Below are 23,654 nucleotides of genomic sequence, written 5' to 3'. Positions count from 1 at the left end.
GGGATTATTCAACTCTGTCCCAGGTAAGCTCCAGGTCTCTATCACCAGAGAAGCTACTGGCAATGTTCAGCAAGGTACAGGAGTCGGAGACAGGACTTTGGAGCCCTCCTGCAGCCGCTTTTCCCCTTGGGATTTTTGTGGTAGCAGCAATTACAACTGTGATTTAATCGAGACAGTTTCAGGTTGATTGTACAGATGAAGAAGTCACACAGCTGCTATTGCACAACATCACTCAGCTAGAAAGACTACCCACCACAGCAGTGTCACTACAATTAACATCCAATTTGCCCTGGATAAAGGCTGAGTGTTAAAATTGCACCTGATCTCATGCCCGCTTCAGCCCCTGAAATAGCTCTTAACTAGAAGTGAAGTTTGTTCTGTGATGAGCACCTGCATGAGGGGTGAGATCCAGCCCAAGGTCATGTCCCAGGGAGGGAAAGATTTCCAAGGAGGCCTGGGGGATGTGCCTGATGCTCCACATGAGGAAAAAGAGCTGCTAGGGCTACACTGAGCAGCAATACAAGGGAAAGGGAAGGAATGCAAAGCAAAACTCGAACAAACAAAAAGGACCTTGGAGTTTTTTTTTCACAGTGTGGCATTGCAGCTGTGGCAGGGTCAGGAAAAGAGACAGCAAGGTAGAAACAGAGAATGGGATTGGCTCTGAATCCCTCAGACTGCAAAATTATTGCCTCATTAAAGGAAATAAATTAAAGGTAAAGGGGAGAAAAGAGCTCATACACAGTCTTGAATTGTGGTAAGGGGGAGAGGAAAGAGATAAAACAAACCAAAGGCACAGCCACAGGAAACAAATGCAGCCCTAAGATACCCTCTATCTCCTCTTTTCTGACAGATGTCCCATTCCCAGTCCCCGGGGATTGGTTTGTGCACTCAGGAGGATAAAGCAGTTTCCTTACTTCTTCCTGCCTTGATTGAGACACTGGATCACTAACATGGAGTGTTGCTTAACTCAGGGCAGGAACCTACTTCTCGCTTAGCCCTGACTTCTGAAAAACAATCTCAGTGCTGGAGTTCAGTAAAGAGGAGCTACACAACTCCCATGGTGAGGAGGGGACTGAGAGAAACCCAGGGAAGCTGCAGGGGACTTATTTTGGCAGAACATCTTTAGGTGGTCAGGGGATGGTTGTGAGGTTTCAATACATGCACAGAATGAAACCCATTGCTAAAGTGTCCTAAAGAGAAAAGGTGGATTTCAGAACTATTAAAAACAAACTGCACTTTATCTCCCATTTTAAGGCTTGGAAAGAGATGACCATCCTAGGGGAAATGCCACTCAATGTCACAACAACATCTCAAAGCATTTTGGAGATTTAGGTGTTGATTAATGAGACATTCAGGTTCACAAGCCAAAGAAGCTGGGGAATTCTTTTTGCCAAAGGTTTACAAATGGCAGGCAAAAAATTACTGAGGAAGAAAGGCCTTGTAATTAAATGCTTAACTTGAGATTCAGGTTCTTCTTCTCACCTTAATGCCTAAAACACAACAAGAGGTGCCTTCCATACTTGTAAACACTGTGTTCCTTAAAGGGATAGGATACAGAGTACAGCTCCCAGTCCTCAGCAAGCTGTCAGGAGCCTGCAGTGGGAAGAGCTGCCTGACTGTGCAGAGGTGTCATTCCTGTGGTAAATATTTCTAAGAAAATTCAGGTAGTGGTGTGGTACCCAGAATTGTGCCAGGGAGAGATTTTGAGTCTATTGTGTTTGTTTCCTTGCTGAGGAAGAAAAGTGTTTTTCACCTCCCAGACTTCTCTGGGGCTTTTTCTCTTCAAGGTTTTTTAGAAAACTCCTGAGCAGGAAGCTAAAACAATTACCTGAACAGAGCCAAACAGTCTGTAAGCTTTGACTCTCCCAAAGAAGCACTTTTTGATGTACAACAGCTTCCAATGCAGGAGACACCTTCTGCCCTTTAGTTTAGCGGTGTGTTACAACACATCACACTGAAAACTGAGGCAGAACACAAAAAAATAAAACAATCCTTACAGTGAATCTTTACTTTTGTTGGAATCCTTTTCTGGATGTTTATGGCAACCCATAAAGTTGCTGAAACATGCCTGCTGTATTTTTAATTGTCATTTTAAATGCCAAAACCCAGAAGTCCTGCTTGTATTGTATGTGAACACAGTGTCTGCTTATGTTCAAACCCTCAGGCACTTTAAATAACTCCACTGTACACAGAGAACGTTGTTCATTTTGTTTTTACAATTTTTGCTCATGTAGAAGGAGCTCTAACGTCCTGAGAACATAAATGTATGTTCATAAGCAAGGAGCGAGATCACAGCTGGAACCTACCTGAGCCTTGGATCGCGTTTCGGCAGCGGCACGGGCCGAAAAAGCCGCTTCTTTCTCAGTTTAATTTACAAGAGCCACAAGTGGAACAGCACATAGCAGACTTACTGACGTAAGGCACAGGTGAGTGCACGTTACAGGTCCAGCTCTGTGCCTGATCCACGGGGAATATCAGGCTGTTTCAGCCAGACTTTAGAGCCATTACCGCCGTAGCCCTGGAGGAACCTGGGCTGAACCCTGGTGTGTTAGTAAAGGTGGCAGCTGCCATAACAGACTTCTGTGTAGGTTACAAATTTGGGGCATAAAATGAGGGTCTTTTTATTGATTCCAGTGAGTTTCGTACCAAGCCTCCATTGTTCTGCCCTAAAGAATAAACCATTAGAGAATTTATAAGCTAATTTGTTGGGTTTTTTTCTTTCAAGGATTAAACAGGAGCGGATTGTAATTTCCTTTAAATGCATCTATTATTCATGAGTATTCAGTAAGTTTTATTATGGGCTTAAAAACAACAGCATATATATCTTTATATTCAATTCCAATCTCCTACATGGGCTGTGAAACTCACATTTTATGTTTAGTTGTGATTGACCATGAAAGTCAGAGGGTAATACGTGTTCCCTGAGTAAAGACACAGACAGGTATCTGGCCAATGTTCATTTTTCACATTAGTTTTCTGTAAATAATCTTACATGCAATTTTGCCACTTCCTCTCTGCAGGAATCTCTGGGAGTAGGTTAGCAAACTGTGGCTTGAAGAAGGCTGACACACAGTATTTATGAACAGAGAGGAAGTAAATTAATTCCAGCATTTGATTCAACATTGGAGGAAAGCTTTTTGCAGTATTTAATCACCCACAGTAACAAGAGGAGGTACAGTCCCTCCTCTAGCCTGGACCTATTACCAGGAAAGGAAAATTGTGCTGAGTTAGGACTAAAAACAAGGGGTCAGAGAAAGAGACACTTCATTTCTCAGTGTCCATCCCATAATGCCAGTCCTGTAACAGCTGCCACTATTTGTAAAATGTGCAGAAGAGGGATAGGTGGAGGAATGAAGCCAACGCACACAAGAACACCCTTTTTAAGCAACCACCACTTTCTGCAATGACCTGTACAAGGGTCATTGGGGGTTTTCCTTCCCTTGGACTCTGGGTTTCCTGAGAGGAAGGAGAGTTGAAATACAGGAACCAGTGGCTGCACACCATTTCCAGCAGCACAGGAGACCTTCCTCACTGACAGTGGTTTAGGAACCACATCTGAATCTCCAAACTTCCTGGTGTTCTCCCTTTGAAAGGAGGGAAGACGGGGGAGGAGACGGGTGGAGAGGGTGAAGAGGTGGTTCTCTTCTTTGAAAGGCCCTGCAAACACGGCAAAACTGCTCCCAAAACCTCAAATCTATGAGGAAAAAAGGTTGTGATACAAGTGGGAAATACAAGAAGTTTTAGCTAATAAAACATGCTGGACTAGCACCACACTTCTGCTTAAAAAGCTGTTTATCATAAACAACAATTACTTACAGTATCACTGTGAGATCATTAGAGGACTCAGACACTGAAGAGCATCTGGTTCATCTGGGTGAGGCCTGGAAAACAGTGTCACATATCAGCAAACACCAGCAATCGATGGATTTTTTGTGAGGGCTGTTGGAACAGGAGGAAACGCTCAAACTCACACTGCTGGGCCACTCTGTGATCTAATCCTGGCCAGGGAAAAGAAAATCTGCCCCTCACTACATCTGATAAGAGAAAAACTTCAATTCCCTAGATAAGAACATCAGTTTGGCTGGGCTACGTTGCAGGTAATTTTTCCTCCTTTCAAAGGGCTAATGGGACCCCAGAGATAATAAATGGATTAAGCAGCTGTGTAGGTGCTCAGGAGATGAATATAGGTTGATTTTTCACAAACTTAACCTATGCAGAGTGAGTCATAATTTGCACCTTGCGTCATAAAATAAATGGATCTTTTAAAAGTCAACCCACTGTGAATGGGCTGTGAGCTCTCCAAAAGCAAGAATCCTGCTCTCCTGCCCACAGGAGGATCAAAACAGCTCTTCTCCCTAGGTTACAGTGTGATGGCAATAATAGGGACCAAACAAACAACTCCATGTTGTGAGTTTGCCACGTCGCTCTTAAAAGGTCAAAAGGTTTTGACTGAAACAACAGTTTTTGTTTCATGAAAGATGAATTCTTAATCATAAATGTGTATTAATCTCATTGCTGCTCCTGCTGTGCCTTGCAACGCTGCTTCTTTTTTCAATTATGCCTCGCATCAACTTTTTAATTAATACCTATGCTAGGAAAACCTTGAAAGTTTTGATAAATAAGATCTGCTTTTGTGCATTTCAACCGTACAATTCTGTGAGAAGGAAATGTTTCTATTTTGTAGTCAGCCAGGAGAAAGAAAAGCAAGTAGAGAGGAGGTCTACATGTTCACAGGGATCTCAGCACTGAGCAGACAGAATAATCATCTTTTGTTGAATACGAACATAACGAAAAACAAATCCAACAATTGCCTTTTGTTCTGAGCAAGAAAGGCAGGGCTTTAATAGTCTTTAAACGAGATAGAAAATTTCCATCCAAATGGAACCATGGAGTAGGTAGACACATTACAATGTTTTGGAGTTCAGTGATTAAATTTAATACTGTGCCAGGCAGTGATTAGTTGATGAAGGGTGTTCAAAACTAGAATAGAAAAAAGGGAAGTGTGGCTCCAGTTTAGCTCTGGGCCTCCCCAGCAGTTTTGTGTTCAGCTTTCTACTTTAATAGCAGTGTCAAACAAAAAAAAATTTGGTTTGATTTATTTCCCTAAGGAAGCTCAGTGCAACTGTAAACACATAAAACTTCAGCATTCAGTGTCAGATCCCAGAAAGGACCTGAGGTACCAACCAAAGCACAGACACACATCCTTTTCTTCAGTACTTTTCCACCTTGCTACCTCAATCCCTGCACTCAGAGCCCAGGTACATGTGAATCCTATTAGTAAGCACTGAATTTTCCCAAATCACTGTGCAGGAGACCCCTAATCAAGGCTTCTGAATCCCAGCCTCAGAGCTGGGTGCCTGTGTCCCTTACAGATGTTTGCCTTAGTGCATTAACCCCCCTGGTGAGCCCAGTATGACGCATTGTCCTTAACACTGTACAAAGATGACAAATCCCCCTGGAGAACAGGAGAATAAATCCCTTTTAACTTGGCTGTGACCTCTCCTAAGCCAGCCCAAGCCAGCCCATGAGCACATGGTGTTCTGAGAAGTCACAGCACAACCTGAGCCAGGTGGGTACAGGTAGATCAAATCAACTTCACCAGCAGACTTCACCTGCTTTGCAGAGGATGTGAAAGTTCATCTCCTGGGTTTCTCAAATGGAGAATTACCCCCTAAATTCTGACCAGAGACCTTTGAAGGAATTAAAATTTTCACTTTTTTTTTTTTCAGTTCTTTTCTTCTTCCTTTCCTGTCATCACCTATTCCTACAGTCCAAGCAAAGGCCATCATCATTCTAATTTGAAGCAAGTCCTCTTACATTAATATCTATTTTGGCCCAGACCTGCTCTTTGCTGCATTAGTATAAATCTTTTGTCTTTTCATGGACTTTCTCCAACTATATTCTGGTCTAAGCAAGATTAGAATCTTATTTTGGTGATAATTTGTAGGGTTATGCTAAAGGTCAGCATTGTGCAGGCCACAGATCTTGGTGAAATCTCATCTATTCCAGGGGGAGAGAATTTACAGTTACAATTTACTATAATAGTAACATGATTTTTTTTAAAAAATGATAACTTGTAGATAATGTTTCAAGCTTCTCCTTGAAATCTTAAAATCCATCCATCAAGTAACAATAATTAATCACCAAACATGTTAAGTATTCCAAAAAAGTGTGGATATGGCACTTGAGGACGAGGTTTAGTGGTGAACGGGGTGGTGGTGCTGGGTTGACAGTTGGATTTGATGATCTCAGAGGTCTTTTCCAACCTTAACAACTCCATGATTCTGTGTTATGTGTGTGAAGTTAGTTGCAGCTTTCACTACAAGGAAGTAAAACAAAAAAGTGTAGGAAAAACTGTGTTGGAGTCTATTTAACACTTCAAATGAATGCTTGTGTAAAGCTCCTCTCGGATTCCTCCATCACAGGCAACTTCCCTGACTGCCAGAAGGCCTGGGAGCTTTTCCCATCAATGTGAGAAGCAAGAGATTTGCACCTTAACAAAAATTTCCAACATACTCTTCACGTATTATTTGTGCTCCAGGTGGTGGTAAGACATAAATCCTGGAAGCTCTCTCCACAATGGTCGAATGCCAAGAAATGGAGCAGTTTACTGGAACAGCAGCAGTTTCTGATGTCTTTGCAATGCCAGTTTCAACTAGAAAGGTACAATATTTTATATTCTGAGAAGCTGAGCTAGACCATTTTGGCAAAGAGTCTGTCTGCCTACCAAGGGTGGGGTAGGTATTTACTATCTCTATAATGACTTCCTACTGCAAGTGGGTCAGGTAATTCAAATAACTCGCCAGAACTGCCCTTGGTGGAGTCTGGTGAAGTCTCGCCTGTAAGTAAATAGTCCCTGAGCTGCAGAGGGCACATCCTCTGTCATGTGATGTCTCAGCCGTTTCCTGGCACTGCCCCTCCGACAAATCCTTCACTTTATCTCCCTCCCATTGTAACACTTTCACCGCTGCTGCTGCTGCTGCTGCTGCTGCGCTTTCTGCTGTCAGTGGCCTGCTGTGAACTGGAAAAATACCTGCTGAAAAGACCAGTCAAATACTTAAATGATACCAGAGGCTCCTCCTTCCTCTGCCTCCATTATGGGCAAGCATCCAGTCTGTCAGTTGTGCCTGCCCAGCTCCAAACCAAATGTTTCAGCATCCGGCCTGCACAAGTCATCAGGTTTAAACAAAAACTGCAGCAGCAGATTAGCTTGTTGCCTGTGATCAGTGCAGTGCTTGGCTTTCCCTCACGCTGAACCTCGATGCCTGATGTTCAAACATGTGGATCATGTTCGTTCTGGCATTTGGAGTGGGGTAAAAGGCACTGTCTGTGTCTGTGGTGAGGTGGGAAATCCCAAATTCGGCAAGCTTGCAGAGGTGCTGCCTTGCACAGTGGTTGAAATGTTAAAAGAGAGGTATGAAGCAGCTCAAATAATAAGAAATAACTACCAGCTCCTACATGGCTCCTTGAGGCACTGTGGATGGAGAAGGATGTGGCAAATTAGGCAAATTAGGGCCAGGAGTTGGACTTTGATGATACTTGTGGGTCCCTTCCAACTCAGGATATTGTGTGATCCTATGAAATCTCCCTTTGCACAAACAGCCTCTCCTGAGAGCTGCTGGGGAAGGACACACAGGTCATTGAAAGAACCTGCAAGCATTCATTATATGCTTGTTTGCCAAAAACACAGTGGCATGGCTTGGTTCACCATAAACATTTTGGGCAATGCTCTTCTTATTGTACCAATAACTAAAACCAATCAGCAAAAACAAAAAGATGTTCAAAGACTCTCATGAGTTCTGGGTTAGATGGATGCATTCTGGGGAACAGCTTCATGAATTTTGGCACTTTAGGGTAGCTTTTTAAAATAAATTTCCGAAAATGAACAAGTTATTTCATAGATGAACTGTGTTGTCATAAAAAGTTTTGCTTGTCTATCTTTCCAAACAAGCACACTCCTGTAAAGAACAAATGAATGTCAACATTATTCCAAAATGTGTTAGAAAATTAATACTGCGCCCGTGTGTCACTTCAAAGTACTCTGTTTTGATCTTGCCAAGGTCATCCCAGTGGCTTTACCCCACAAAACAAGCCACAAACACAGCAGTGAATGAGTCAGGACACAGAGCTGACTCTAAGAGCAGGAGCAATGCCTCTGGAGAGCACAGCCAGAGGCAGGCGTGGAGCAGAGCTAAGGGTGCAGTGCGCGGTAACAGCTGAATGAACAATGATTGGCAGAAAGAGAACACTTTGCTGTAAAACTTTTATTTCAAGCTCCTCCACTTCCCATCAATGCAAAAGGCTCTCTCAGGGTCAGGAACACCCGATCTGATGGACCCAAGTCTGCACTGGGAACACGTGAGCCACACGATGCACGCCCTGAGCGGGAAGGTGGCCCACAGGCCTCGGCACTTCTGAGCAGAGCTTTGAAAAGAGTTTCCAAGGGCCCTACACAAAAAGTCCTTTCAATAGTGCTCCATAAAACACACCTGAAGAAAGCCCGTTAGCTCCACGCTCTCTGTTTAGCTCAAGTGTTGTTTTTTCACACACAGAAACACGTGTACAGACTTAGTGCACCATACAATGCCCCACTAAAGGCATCAAGTGCTGGTTATAACTCCATCCAAGATCAACAAGGTCTTTTTCCACAAGCAACCCTTTGTGTTTAGGAAGCCTTTGCCCTGAATTTTACTGTCTCCAAGTCAACTAACAGGTGCTCTGCAGTCAAACGTGAGCTATTTAAGTGCAACCTGCATAACAACTTGCCAGGCTGGCAGGCAACCTTAAATAGTAGTTAGGGACTGGAATGGGTAAGTTTTATGCAGACAAACAGAAACGCTCCCAACAGGAAAAGAAGGGAGGGGGGGAGGAGGAAAGGAAAATGATATCTTTCTTGGTTTCCATTTAGTTTTCTCTTTAATATGTTGGCATAATATAACCCTCAAAGAAGAGAGCGAGGCTCCCAAAACCAGACACCATGATAATCTGACATTATACAGTGGTTGTTCTTAAAATTTTCCAGTTTTGCTTTGGACAACAATATAATGTGCTGATTGTATATGGGATATTCTCTCCACTTGCATGGGGCACCGATAGCCTTTACTGCTAATACTGGAAGTGTGTTATTTCAGGCAATTTGACTTATATTTTTTTTTTCCCTGGAGAAAGCACTTTGGGGTAGGAAAAAGAAAAAGTGAAAAAGCTTTCTTAGCTAGATGCCAGATGTGTCATTTTGCATTTTAAAGCCACACCACAATTTATAAGCCACACAACTGCTCATTTGTGTACCATTCCCAGATCAGATTTTTTAAGTCTGTTTCTGGGATCAGTGCATTGTAAAGCATGAAATGTGATGTTTATCAAACAAAAGTCATACCCATTTGGGATGCTATACAATTACTCAAAGGTCAAATACACCTCTGCCTAAGTGTTAAGTTTCCAGGCAGTGAGGGAATTGTATCATTCAGGAGATTGTAACATTCCTGTAAGTGCCATCATTTCTGCTACTGGAATGTTTCAGTCTGCATAAAAACAAACGCTTACCTCTTCTCTCTCCTCTTCTTCCCCTACACAGCTACTGGCACTGTGTCTTTTTACATTTAATCATAACTATTGATATTTGTGGGGCATGGGCAGGACAGACACAGAAGAGAGATGTTCCTGGGCACTGCTGGTTGTGAAACAGGAGACACAGGGAGCAAGTCAAACCCATAAACAGCACCTATGGTGTTATAATAACAAAAAATAGATTTACTTTTATTGTGTGGTCTTAACACACATTATACCAGGCCTGGGAACACACAGACACAGGAACAGCCACTACAGTGAGAGTCAGGAGAGCTTCAACTACTGCCTAAAAACCCACAAAGCATCGTGGATGCAGCTGGAAGACAGACAGCACCTTCCCATGGGCAGTGGGACATTTATTGGGATATACAGATCTCTGCATGTGAACTGGCTCTGCTTGCAGCAAAAAAAGGCATCTCTTGTGCACAACTGGCTGGAACTCGATGGCACAGGGAGGGCAGATGAGATCACTTCACCTGGCCTGGCCTGCTAGACAGCCCCAGCTCAGCTGGTGCAGTTTTGCTCTTTGAACACTTGCTCAGTATCAGTTATGGAACAGTTTATCAGCGTGGGCTGCTTCCGTAGATACAGTCGTGACCCCTAAGAGTAGAAAAACTTGTTTTGTTGTAGTGGAGGGATTTTCCTGAACTAGGTTAAATAATATTTATTGAACTAAAGTCCACAGTTGCTGGAGCTGCTCTGGATTGACATGAGCATGGCTGAGATCTTTCATCTTTTCTTTCATCTGCTACAATGCAGAAAATCACTGTCTGTTCATTTTTGTATTCCTTCAACCTTCAGACCAGAAACTCAGAACTGGCTTTCTGGATCCCTTGATCTGTCAGACAGAGAAATCTGACAATTCCTCAAACCACAGGAAACTTAAAAATAGCACTTGTTCCAGCACAGCTAGACAGTGTTGTTCTTGAAATCTGGGTTAGAAAATACTTACAGGGTCTCTGAAAGAGAGAAGCCTGAAGCAGAATGTCTCTATTACTGCATTCCTTTATTTAAACAATTAACCCTGTGAACAGAAGAGCTACTGAAGCTGGATTTGCTATTGATTTTTTTCCTTTAGACTAATTCCTACATGGATTCCCCAGTGTCTAGTAAGTGTTTTTTCTCTACTCCAATAGAGGGGGGAGAGGGGGAAGCACAAGAAAGGGAGACAGCTTGGGCCTCTGCACTGTATTCAACTTTTTATTTTCACTAAACACCTGGGACTTTATTTTCAAGACCTCTACCCTTAATTGGAAGAACAGGTTGAAAAGTTGCTGGAGGAGAGATCCAGACATTTCTTTATCCTCTCTGCCCTGCAAGTTTTATCATCTAGGGAAGCAGGTGCTGGTGACAGTTGTGCAGGAACTCACCGGAGTATTCTACAAGGAACTTGTTAGGATTTCTTTTGGGAAAGTAGGACACAGGCCTCACCTGGCACTAATCAATAGCCTCTACTGAATGCAGCAATTCTGTATTTATTTACCCTTCACCCTCACACTTCAGAGGGGCAACCATGCTGTTTCCCCTGGAGGAGATGACTCCCAGACTGATCTAAATTCAATTAACAGCTCCAGATTTGAACTCAGATGGATGTGACTACGAAGTGCTCCTCCCTGCTAAACATGCCCACTGAAGGGTTTTATTAGCCCACACAGCAACTCCTTCCTCCCTACTGAAGCACACGTGGATTTAGGGATCTCCCTGGCCAGCAAAAAAAAACCACTCCCTGTTGGTACAGACTAACAAAACAATGAAAGTAGAGCAATAGTTGTGTCACCTTAATCCAGTGCAGGGACCTACAATTACTTAATATGCATTTGCCTATTTTAAGCAGTCCCTCAGTATGGTACACTTCTTCTCTTGCCCCTTTTTACACACCAGTTGCAATATTTGAATGACTTCCACTGCATTTTCAATTACAATCTGCTTGTGAAAGCCTACAGTTTTTTTAAGTACAGACTATCAACAAGGTCTGTAAGTGTCCAGACAGGAGCTACCCAGAGTGAAGAGGTTATGATTTGCAAATGATATTTCTTTTCCAGGTGGATCAGTATGTGTTTGGGAAAAAGTCTGCTATCTTTTGGGAATGTTTCCAGTTAACTCCACACTAACCACATTTGACTTGCTTGGTTCTGCTTCAAGAACTGAAAGTAGCTTGGCTCCAGCATTAAATAACCTAGCAGGAAATAGCAGAAGGTTTACCATATACAGGCTGGCCAGGGGTGGAGCAACAGATTGAACTAAAAATACAGCAAAGATTGGTTTAGGGACATTCAGATTGGTTCCAATTCAATTAGGAGATATACAAGCTCCCAGTACTGTGATTAAGTTATCTTCATTGAAAACACATTGACATATTCAAATGTCACCATGCTTCAAAAAGGGAAGTGTGGAGACATAAAAGCTTAATGTCCTAAAATGAGGATCTGGTCAAAAAATGCTTTCTGCACTTTGTCAGCCTGTCCCCAGGCCCTGCAGCAGGCAGGGTGCTTCCTCTGCCCCATCCCACACACAAGTAAAAGCATTGGAGGAAACTTTTAGCTGCAGCAGAAAATTCACTAATAGTGCTAATCTCGTAAGTTTAATCATGGGTGGGGATGGTGTTGATTTTGAAACCACGGGAAAGATAGGAATAGCTTCAACACTCAGATGAAAATGGGCAAGCAAAATACAATGTTGCAAATTCAATATAAATATAGAATATACTACAAATACAAATTTTGAGGAAAATTTTGGCAAGGCAGTAGTTGTAAAGTCCCAAGTCTTTAGAAGCAGGGACTTTAGTACCAAAATATCCTTACAATCAATATTTAAAATCCTTCAAACTACTGTCCAATCTTTTAATTAACTTGCTAGAAAGGTGAAATAAAAGAGTTTATGCCCTCATTTACCTCTGATGAACACTGAGGTAGCATCAGTGCAATCAATGAACCAAGGCAAAACCAGCAGAAATGAAACCCAGTTTCACACTTGGGTAGCAAACTCTAGGTTTGTCCCGATATTATTCCTTCAACACCAAATATTTTACTGTCTCCCAATCACATTCCGGACAAATGAATTCTACTCCAGATCTTAACTGGACTGCAAAAATAAAACCTCGACAGCTCATTTATTGATACAGTGAAATATCCAAACAAGTAATTTTATTGCTATGAAGGAAAATAAAACAGCTGGAAAAATAAACCTCCAGCTGTCATTGAGAGTTTGGCTACACACAAAAAAAAAAGTGAAATGGCTGAAATAAATAGAAAAAGCCCTTCCCAAGGAATGCTGAGAATCAGAGCCCCAGTTGCTCTGATTCCTGGCAGATCCATGTAGCTGTTGGGTTTGATGGATGAAGAGATACGAAGTCAGGTGGGAAAGTGCCCCCCTGAAAGTAAATCCACATTGTATCTAATCTACTAGGGAGGAAAACTGTGGGAAAAAAATATTGTTGGCAGAGTCTGAGGCAGGAAAGCTGCCACACTATTCTGCTGTACCTTGGAGGAAAACAGGAGCCCAGATGTTAACACAGGGTCTCCCTGGCCTGGAAAAAGACAAGGCAAAGAATACCTATCCAAGAAAGTTACTCCTACCATTATCAGTCTTCCCAGTTCTATTTAAAGAAAGCAAAAGGGCCAAGAGAAGAAGCTGTTTTGCAGCTCTGCACAAACACCCGCAGATAAGGGTGGTACCAGGTGTCAGCTTGCCCTGCAAAGTCACTGAAATGTCAAGGATTGTTTTTCCTCTACTCCCTTTCTCTTTCCTCCGACTGGGAACTGCCAATGTTTATTTAAAAGATATCCCTCGTATTTGGCAAGAATGCCAGCGGGGCAGACGTTAATGGATTATTCTTTGGGGCTGGCAGCCTGCCAAGGTGATAAGGATAGCCTGCCTGCCCCAAGGCCCAGAGCCGTGCCATTAACAGGGGAGGCAGCAACGCGATCGCCCGGCCAGATGCTCTGCTCCACTGAGCGCAGCAGACTTTAAAAGCTGCCTCCAACTTACATTTGATCTGACCTATAAAAATAATTAAATAAGTAAAGAGGCAGACACGGGCTATAGAGGGGCACTAATCCATCAGCAAGGCCCAGGTCCGGTGCTTCTCTTTGGCAGCGGCGTGGAGAATTTGCTCAAACCACCGTGAAGTCCCTGCGAGTGTTTCTGTTCCCTCCTCTGCCCTTGAACTAGATCTCAACCTGGGAGCCCTGAACTTGCCTGCTAAAAGCAGCACAAGTGAGGGACCTCACTGTACTGCTGCAGCTCAGCAGTGGAATGACAACAAAAGCAGACCTCGCTTGAGCTCTGCTCGGGAGAGGAGGAGCCTGGCTTTGTGCAGCGATCCCCACAGTAACACGCTTAATGCCAGTACCCCCCTGAGAAGGCGAGCCCGAAGGAATGTGATATTCTGTGTCTTGAGATATATTTAGATTAACATTGTTTACTATTAATCTTCTCTGCAAAGCCCTTTCTTTCCCAACAGACAAAAAAAGCCCAGGATCGCTCCACCCCTGTTATCATGTGTTTTTTGGAAGACAACCTTTTCCGTGGCCCATCAGACAGCACAGACTATAATTAAGGTGCTTATAATACAATTTAGTAAAAGCAAGAGCTGGGGCACAGTAGCATTTACTGCTGTGATTGAAAGCCTTAAAGGTTATGTGGAATTGACCAAGTAGTAATTTTATCTGTTTGGAGCTGGCAAAAAAAAGAAACTTTGTGCTCGTTTGAGAAACTGGGCTGCCACTAATGAAGTCAGAGCAAATAGAGCTGCTTTCCTGCTTCTCATGAATGCAAACAATGAAGGATTACTCCAGACAGGTGTTCCCTTAAAAAAGAAAGTATGCATAAAAATTTAGCTACATTTTTTTTTCCTCTGGATTTCTTTTTTTCTCACTTTAAACGGGAAAAAAGAAATCCCCAGGGTCACATACTGTTACCTCAGGAAGGTATCACAGCCCACCTTTGCTGGTGACCTCTCCTGGTTCCAATGAGGCCCACATTAGAATAAGGTTCAGGACATGGTAACACCCTCATGAAGAGCTGTAAGTCATTCCATTCCAAGAGTGATGGCTGATACTTCCAAAAGAAATTCAGTGCGGAAATAAAAGTAAGTTTCTTTACTTCTGACATTTCATTGTGCCTTTGCACAGCCACTCCTGAGGTTTTTAAACAGGATTGTTCTTTGAAACAGGATTCCAGCAGCAGCACAAAATTCAGACATCTGGAGCTTTAGAGCCACCTCAGTCTCAAGGCCATCATAAGAGGAGTCAAGAGAGAACTACACAAGTCCAGAAAGAACTAATCCAACAGCAACCTGAGGTCTGGAAGTTGGTCTGACTTTTCTGTTCTTTCCTTACTCTGATAGTAAGGCAGAAGTTTCAGTTCTTGCCCTGAAACTTTATTGGGTTGCCAACAGTGAAAGTTATTGAATTCTTGGATGTAGCTTTGTATTAGCATCAATTCTCATGGTGGTTATTTAATGTGGAGGTTGTTTGGTATCGAAGTGCCTTGGACTCACAGCCATGAATTACTGGAGCTTAAGAAAGGCAAGTCACCCATGGATGTAGTGAAAGGTAAGTCACCCATGGATGCAGTGAAGCTTAAGTCACCCATGGATGTAGTGCACAGAGTCTCCAGGTTGTGACAGCACAGGCAAAGCAGTCTGGGGAAAAAAGGAGCACTTCTGCAAAGTGGGACACACAACTCGGGCCTGTAAACACCAGTTATTATTGTTTCTTTATCTCTCACCAGGAGACAAAGGTTCTCAGCAGCAGTTTTACCACAACAAATAGCAATCTGATTCCATGGTATGACAGCTTATTCCTAGCACTAGGAGTGGGTGCACCAAGGCAGGACAGATGGAGGCTGTGCCACAATCAACATTCAGTGGGGTGTCTGTCCTCACCCACTCATCTGCCTGCTCATTCCTCCGACAGCTCTGGGACTGCTCTGACCCCACCCGTGAGCTGTTTCTTTCCTGCTGCCTCCTAAGTTGTTTTCCAAGAGCTTTCTTGCTGCCCACATGTGTCCCCTCCTCCTCTTGGACGCTGCATTTTCTACAGAAGCAACAGATTGCTGAGATGTTATCCTTTTGATCTAATGAGAGAGAAACTCCTACAGCAATGATGTGCATGCGCTTCTTTCCTCATTATTTAGCAAGGGGACTTGGATGTACACATCTCTCCCAGGATCCTACTTTTTCTGTGGGTCCTACCTTTACTGCCCCTGCTCTCTCAGCTTAACAAGCTTTTCTCTCCCCAGCTCTACATCTGCATCATTTCTGCTGCTTCTCGCCGTGCAGCCCTGAGAGCCCCCGCACTTTCCCTGCCCTCCCTGTCTCCTGCTGCTGCTGTTCTCCAAGGGAAAACCTTTTACACACAGCCAGGGCAGCAACGATCTCAGTCTCACTCCACAGATGCTTACTAAATCCTTAATCATCGTGTGTTTGTCCACGGCTGGAGTACAACACAGGGTTTCTGATTTCAGACACAAAAGCCTAGCTTTCAGTCAGGCAGGATGGACTCCGGGGTCACTGCTGAAACACCACCAGCACTGCTCCATTTTCTCCGCTATCCCAGCTCTGATGAGCTCTTTGTGGTTGAGCTTTATTTTACAGGGATATCAGGTTTCTTTCTCATTTTTGCTCACAATCATTTCATTTCTGAATCATGGATTCCAGGATGGATTTTAAAACTGGCAATGATCGTTGCACTGATACTGTTCTAAGATCTCAAAAACTATAATCTCAAACAAATGTAGCCTTTAAAATCATCTGGGGAAGAGAAGAAATGGTTATACTCATATTACTACAGGCAGTGAGGCTCTCACAAACCTGTGTGTTGGTGGTTAAGAGAACCCAGCTCCAAAACGTGCTCCCCAAATCATTTTCTAAATCCCCCGGAGCACCAGCTAACAAATCCATGTTTCTGTGCTCTGGTTAATCTCAGAAGAAAACAGCACTGCTTAGCACAAAGCCAAACTCTCACCGACTGAAGGAAGTATAAAAGTGCATTTTCTTAGTAATTAGAATTGTACCTATTAAAGGGCACTTACTGCAAAGGACAACTCTTTGCATCTCATTCCCTTCAAAACTATAACAAACCTCAGGACTATCAGTTTCTTTTTAGACAATTTTCCTTTACACACCTCACCTTCTTTCTAAGCACTTTACTGGATTGCTTATATTTCTCTGTAAATTCCACCTGCCTCCCAAAGTCTCCTGCCTGCCGCTGCCACAGCACTGGTGGGCTCCCCCTGCCACTGGTACTGACTGGCACAACGTGCTCCAGCTCCCAGGGCTGCAGTTTGAACCCCATAAAACAGCTCCTTCCCTTCTGGAGCCTTGAAGGTCTGTGGAGGTCATTTAGAGACCAACCAGCAGCTGCTGCTGATATGGGGGAGGAGGCTGCCCAGACTGGGGATCGTGGCTTTAAGGGAGCACCACACGTGGGATTCTTATCTGAGGATAAAGCGTCTCTCCATCACTGCCAAATCTCTCCGAGGATGTGGACACACTACACAGACCTGTGCATGTACACACCTGTATTCTGTTCAAACTCCAGAGTGCCCATGTTTTTTCTGGTGTTGAAATGTCTCTTTGGTCAGAGCAAGGCAGGACTGTGAACACCCCTTCTGAACATCCTCCCTGGGAGCCCAACCATGCCCCAAAACTGCTCCCATGCTCTCCATTAAAGTGGAAAGAAAAAAGAGCACAGCTCCTGCAGCTCAGTTAGGTCAAATACGAGGTTTCATTTGCCCGTTTGCCTCATTTTGCTGTCATCCTGAAGGGAAAAATAGGGGGTGGGAAGGCACCAGGAGAGAAAAGCATCATAAATCATTCACTGTATTAGCAGGAGGCTGGGTCGGCAAGCCTTGCTCATTAAGCTACCTTAAATTTCATCCAACCTGCTTATCCCCCAGCTGCAGGAATAACAGACCACTTGAAAGGTAATATTTTTGCTATTAGTGAAGAAAGGAAAAAATGTGATCTTTGCTGTAGCATGGGAATAATTTTTCCAGAGCTACACAGAATGAGCCTGAGTGAATATTGCTATTTTTGGCAATAGCCCTCCTGTTTAGCTCACATCAATAATTTTAATGCTTTATTTGTGGTTTGGGCTGTAAGAAATGGTGAAAGCCTGTGGAGAAAAAAAAAAAAAAGAAAAGTGTCAAAATTAGCTAAATAATTTTGAGTTCATGACATTCATAAAAATACATGAATGTTTTCAGAATTCTTAGAGTCCATACATGCTCATAAAGCTGAGCTATGAAAGCATTTTATTTTACATATGCAAACATCACCGAATTACTCTTTATGAGGTTTTAATTGGACCTCTAAGGTTTCGGTGGTTACAATGACAGACTGTCAAACACATTCTTAGATTCCTGTGTCTTGCAACATCAGGAACACAGAGAATCTCATGTTTTGTCCCAGTAGCATTTTTCACAGCATTTTTCACTTTTTATATCACAGCAGCACTGAGTCAGAGGCTCTGGTGTTTGAGGTGCTGCCTAAACAAAGAACTAAACCAGACTTTCAAGGTCTCAAAGCTCTTTACATTTGATGGGGAGATATTTCACTCCAATAATTACAGCTGATGTTGCATCATCCTCCTCACACTCCCACAGCAGTTGTGACCCCTCTGTAGGTGGCCAGAGACCCCAGTGCTCCCTCTGAACATCACTTTTCCTCCTAGGTGCCACTGCTTGCTTCTTCTGTTCCAAAATCTGCTTTGGGAGAGAGAGCAGGACTCCTGGACTGTGTGTGGGAAAAGATGTACCATAGGTGGGAACATGTTCAGCCAAGAAATCTGTTGTCTCCCAAAGCTCACTGCAGACTGGTCACAGGGTTCAAAACACTTTCTTTCAGAAGAAAAAGCTTGATTCTTAGCTTGCTCCTGGAAAGTGTTCCCTTCCTCTTTTACAGAGAAAAATACAAAAATTTTTAGATTTTTGTTTAAAATTTACAAATTATCGAAGTCCTGATAATTTGTAAAAAATACAAACCAAAAATTATGCAGTTGACCACCCTTACAAAAAAACACATTAAAGCATGAACCAGCCCAGCCAAATATTCACAGTATCTTAAATACAAGAGGAATCACACCCTAATTAGTCATATTGCTCAGGCTGTTGTAGTTGGGCATGTGCTTCATTACTCAAGTGGATTAATCAAGGAAAGGTATTAGCTGGGACAAATTTTGCATCCAACAAAATCAAGAAATGAAGATACTACTGGCATTCACGAAAAATAAAGATTTTTTCATGTTTTTACAGGCAAACAGCTACACAGAAACATCCATTCAGGCTCAGCAGAACTAGTTTAGGACTGTTGCTAAGTGAGTAACTTGGACTAGAAGAGGAAAAATAATTTTTACTACTGCATAGCAACTCTGTTTTTTTCTAAAAATTACATGTTTAAGTTCTGCAAATTCTGCAGCCGTCATTAAATTCAAAATGATCACATTTACAGATGAAAAAGTAAAAGTGCAAGAAGGGAAACTCTCGTGCCTCTCCCCAGTCAACAAATGCCCTTTAATGATGTCAGGCTGAGCCTTACATATAGAGCTTTAAGTGACCAGTAAATTTTATTTTATTTTTTTTTCCATTTGAAGCTAACAGGGTAGCAAGGCCATCTGCATGGTGTTTACACCATGTACTGGCTGCAATTAGAAGCTGTGAATTTGGTCATTAGTTGACTGGTTTAAACACAACTGCGTTGGCTGAAATACGGTTGTGCCGGGTTTAAGAGCAGCTGTTGTGGACTGTGTCATTGTAGTTAAGACCATTCCTGAAAGCTGGAGATAGAGGTTCAAGGTCCTCTGGAGAAAACTCAGCTTTCCTACAGCCTGGGTAAGAATTCCCTTCACTAGACTTGAGTTTTTAAATTCTATTTATTCTAAATGTAATGATGAGTATTTGATAAAACAGCAATGCATTAACAACAAAGAAAATATTATGGATATCAGATAAACTAAAGATAAGACTAACTAGGAATGGTGATAAGTGCATTTTCTAGAAAAATTACAAAAATAAGCTATCATGATAAAAGATGAATGCACGGCCACCTTGATTCATTGAGTGTACAGAAGATAGGAGTGTTCACAATGTCTCTCAAAGATGATGGGTTCTCTTCCATTGTATTCCAACATGTTCCAATTGTATCATCCATCCTCAGCCCAAGACCTCCTCCCTTTTCACACATCTTTTAAAAACCAAAATTACTGTTTTAAAGTAGCTTTGCTGCATAACCTCCTACCTCAAGCCACTGCCTGAGGCACAGCTACTGTGAATCATTATGTAGAAAAATATCCCCCTGAATAAGGCAGTGAAAGAGCATTAGAAAGAATATCAGGATCTCCAGACCTGGCACAGAGAATCCCTGCAGTACAAGTTGATGAGAACGAGCAGATTTCCAACAGCATAAAGCTTGAATAACAGTGGTTGAAAGGAACTAAATAGGAATCAGCCCCACACTGATTAGGGGCTGTAAGGGAACATGTGGCCTCAATCATGACAACGCTGGGTTTGAGAACAAAAGCTGCTTCTCCCTTTCCTGGGGACACTTCTTGAATTACATATTCCTTTACACAGGAGACATGCTGGGCCATGATACACAGAAAACCACTAGCCCAGGCACAAGGCTTCCTTCTGCTCTACACCACTGTAATTATCTTAAGCAGGGTTTACAAATAAAAGCTCTACTCCCCAGCCCCTCAATTCAGTATATTCCACCTGTCATGATACATCCCAGGGACCACAAACCAAACGTGGCCTCTGACTTTAGTTCAAACAACACATGGCCCAGGGTTTCCAAGTTATTATTTGATAATACTGAAGGTATTGCAGTGTGTGGTCCATCAAAGGCATCTGAGCTGCTCACTCACCCCACAGCGAAGGAAGATTTCCCATGCTGGCATCTTTAAGCTGGCCTGTAATTTGAAAAGGATGATTTTTAGAGCTGGTTACAATTTAAACCTTCCAACATTGAGCAGGTTTTGGAATATAATGTCAATGTTCATTAGGGAGGGAAATATGAGAAAAATTCCATTAAAATTTAGAAAATTTTAGGCAACTTCTTGTTTTATTTCACATTCAGAGTGCTCCAGCATCCTTGTACACACAGTAATACACAAAGTAAATGCAGCATAAGGAACTCCAGTTCATAGAATCACAGAATGGTTTGGGTTGGAAGGGACCCTAAAGATCATCTCATTCCACCCCCTGCCATGGGCAGGGACACCTTCCACTAAACCAGATTGCTCAGAGCTCCATCCAACCTGGCCTTCTGGTTCAGAAGGGGAGCTCAGTTTTATAGACTTGAATTCATTGTGATGTCTCCTCACACATCAGAAAAGTACATTTCAGCCTAATGTGCAAAAGCATTATGTAAATGTCCTTCCCCCTTTCCAGCCTTAATAGCTTTTGAACCAACTAGAAGATTTCAAAGATATTTAACAGCATTTAACAGAAGATTTGTAAGATATGAAACTTCTACGAACTGTGTGAAAATAGGTATGTGGGTAGACAAGAAAAAGGTGATTAGTGCTTCCAGCAAGGGAAAGGTTGCAAAATGGGCTTGTCCTTAATGAGCCATCATTGGCTATTTTCCGTGCTGGAAATGAGAAATATGATGCTTTTCCCAGTGGTGAGATATTTAATTACAGTTTTGACCTTATATTCACTAAAAAAACCCAACACAGAATACCAGAGTCAATGTATTTTACTTCTCCTTCTTTGGATTAAACTCTTTGTTTGGAAAACAGGGTAACAAGAGAGCTTTCTGGTTAAAATAGTTAAAATGTGATGGTTGATCTGGAGGTGAAAGAAATGGGCAAAGAGAAGATGAGCAGCACTTTAATTAAAAAAAAAAAAAAAAGTTAAAAAAAAAGAGCACCTGCTAACTTTGATCAGATTTCCTGCACTGCCCCCACCTTGCAAACACAAACAGATGGGGTGCCTCAGGTAAAAGATATCTGGCAGCATGGAAAGATCTCTTCCCACTGGTAATGAGGAGATGGATCATATTATCTCACTAAAGTAAATATTATTTTAAGCCAAAATCTCTGTTATATTTCATGGGCTTTTTCTTTCCATTTCTGAACAGATTCAGCTGGGTTCAAGGTGAAATCATCTGGCATGTTAATAGGATTGATCTGTAGAAAATTATGGACTAAAGGACCCCACCCAAACCAACAGCGAACGGCCAAATGCCACCGCTGTCACACATTTCATCTGGGCCATTGCTGCAGCCTCAAAGTTATCTGGGCACAGAGCTCCTGGTGCAATTAATTCCTTGTAGAGAGTTGTAAAGATGAGGAATGTTCAGGAGGCCAAGTGGGGAGTTCACCTTGTCGTCTGTGCAGGAGCCTGGGAGGCTGCACAAAGCCGTCATTCAGAGCACAGGAGCGCTGTCATTGACACAAACACTTTCCAAAACATTCTTAACTGGAGTTTTGGTGGAAGGTGTGACACAGCTTCAAATATTTGTTTCTTTGTTTCCATGGGAACAACAGCACAGTGGTTTAATAATAAAACAACATCGATCCTCAGAGTTTGAGAAAGTTCCTTGATTTTTGTTTTGAGTTAAAGATTTACTTTTCTATGGGTTGCCCCTTTTCCCAACAACCAATGAGTTAAACTGTTTTATTTTTTTATTTATTAAACTGTGGTTTAATGCCCTTTCAGTACTTGGGGGGGAAATCCAAAACATGAAAGACAAGTATTGCAAAATTTGTATTGTCCTGTTGCATAAGCCAAGCTCTCCACTAAACACTTTCACGGAAGTTCACATTTGGTAGACTTGGAAAAATTCATATCAGATCTTTAATATTCACAATCTTCAATTACCCTCTCTGAATTATGTAGTCTTGACAAAACGTCATGGAAGGAGCAGAGTCCAGAAGTTGGGGTGCAAAATGTTGTCAGCACTTGAACTTTTATCCCAGTTGTGAAAAGAAGGGAGGAAGTTCAAAGGTGGTTATTCACACAGCTTTATTTTAAAATTGTATTTTAATACAGTCCTTTTCTCCAGTCCATAGGAAGAGGAGAACTCTTCCAGAGGGTGTGTCAGAGCAGCAGTTTACTTGAAAAGTTTCTGCAAAAGGCAGCTCAGAGGTATCTGTTCATTAACTACCCAGAGAACCCAAGACAGTGGCCTCTCATGTTAGGCACCAACATCCATGTTTAAAGTTGGGCTATGGATACATTCCCCATGGATTGTGTGTAAATGTATGGTACCTGAAAGTGGTAAGTTTGTTGTGTAAAAAACTGGAATTGTGACAAATAAGTGGTTTTGAGACTGAAGGCTTTTTTTCCTAAAGTGACAGCAATGTGTGCTCAGACCTTATTCTCAAACTTGATGAACATATTTGAATATGTACAATTCTGACTAAAATATCTGATGCTTTTGGGGAACCAGCTGCATCAAAATACACACAAAATGTTCTTTCCCCTCAATGGGATGTGGGTGTTTAGGTACATTTCCTTCTCCTAAGCATGAGTATCAGTAATATTCAAAAACCCATGGAAATGGTGGCCTAGGAAGCTGCTCTGACCAAAGTGCCTCTTGTATGATAAACTGTGGGAGAGTGTGAGGAGAATCTTAACACCAGTAAATACTAACCATGCCACTGGAAAATAAATAGAGACTGACAAATTATTGCTGACGTAATCCCCGTGAGAGTGTCTAGACTAAGGGAGTCAAACCTCCAGTCCGTAGGCTGGAGCTGGCTCCCTGGAGCCTTTCCACCAGCCTGCAGCTCCTTGTGCAATACCCACTGCAAGTCAGCCCACAGGCACCTGCTTGGCGGCGCCCAAGAAGGCCACGGAGTGCAGACAGGGAGCCAGGGAATGAATCCTGCTCCCACCACAGCTGTCTTGTCTTTCACTCCTGCTTCTCCAGCCCCAGCCCAGGAATCCCCCAAACATCCACCATCTCTTCATTTCTGCATCAGGCACAGCATCTCCAGGTCTACAGAGCAATGGATTCTCTCAGCCTCACTTTGTGTTCACAGGTCTAAAAGGGGTTACTTTTCCACAAGCAATGCCTCCCTTTTGTCTCCTGCCAAGGGAAAAGAGGCAAGATGCAAAGGAAAGATTTCTTT

At 42.6% G+C, this 23,654-nt stretch overlaps 1 protein-coding gene across 5 annotated transcripts in view; it reads right to left on the bottom strand.

Moving 5' to 3' along the window:
- The window catches only part of FGGY (FGGY carbohydrate kinase domain containing), a 258,204-nt gene that overhangs the window by 201,379 nt on the left and 33,171 nt on the right, over positions 1-23,654 (bottom strand). Inside the window, exon 4 of one of the 5 annotated variants that reach the window (XM_082286811.1) lies at positions 3,817-3,881. The exons of the other annotated variants lie outside the window; for them this stretch is intronic. The gene's annotated coding sequence lies outside the window, so the exon portion shown is untranslated. The remainder of the gene's footprint in view (positions 1-3,816; positions 3,882-23,654) is intronic. 5 annotated transcript variants of the gene reach the window in all.

The sequence above is a fragment of the Coloeus monedula genome, assembly GCF_965178545.1.
Source record: "Coloeus monedula genome assembly, chromosome: 9".
Taxonomy (NCBI): domain Eukaryota; kingdom Metazoa; phylum Chordata; class Aves; order Passeriformes; family Corvidae; genus Coloeus; species Coloeus monedula.
Note: the sequence above shows the minus strand (reverse complement) of the source record. Positions and strands in the feature narration are given on the sequence as shown.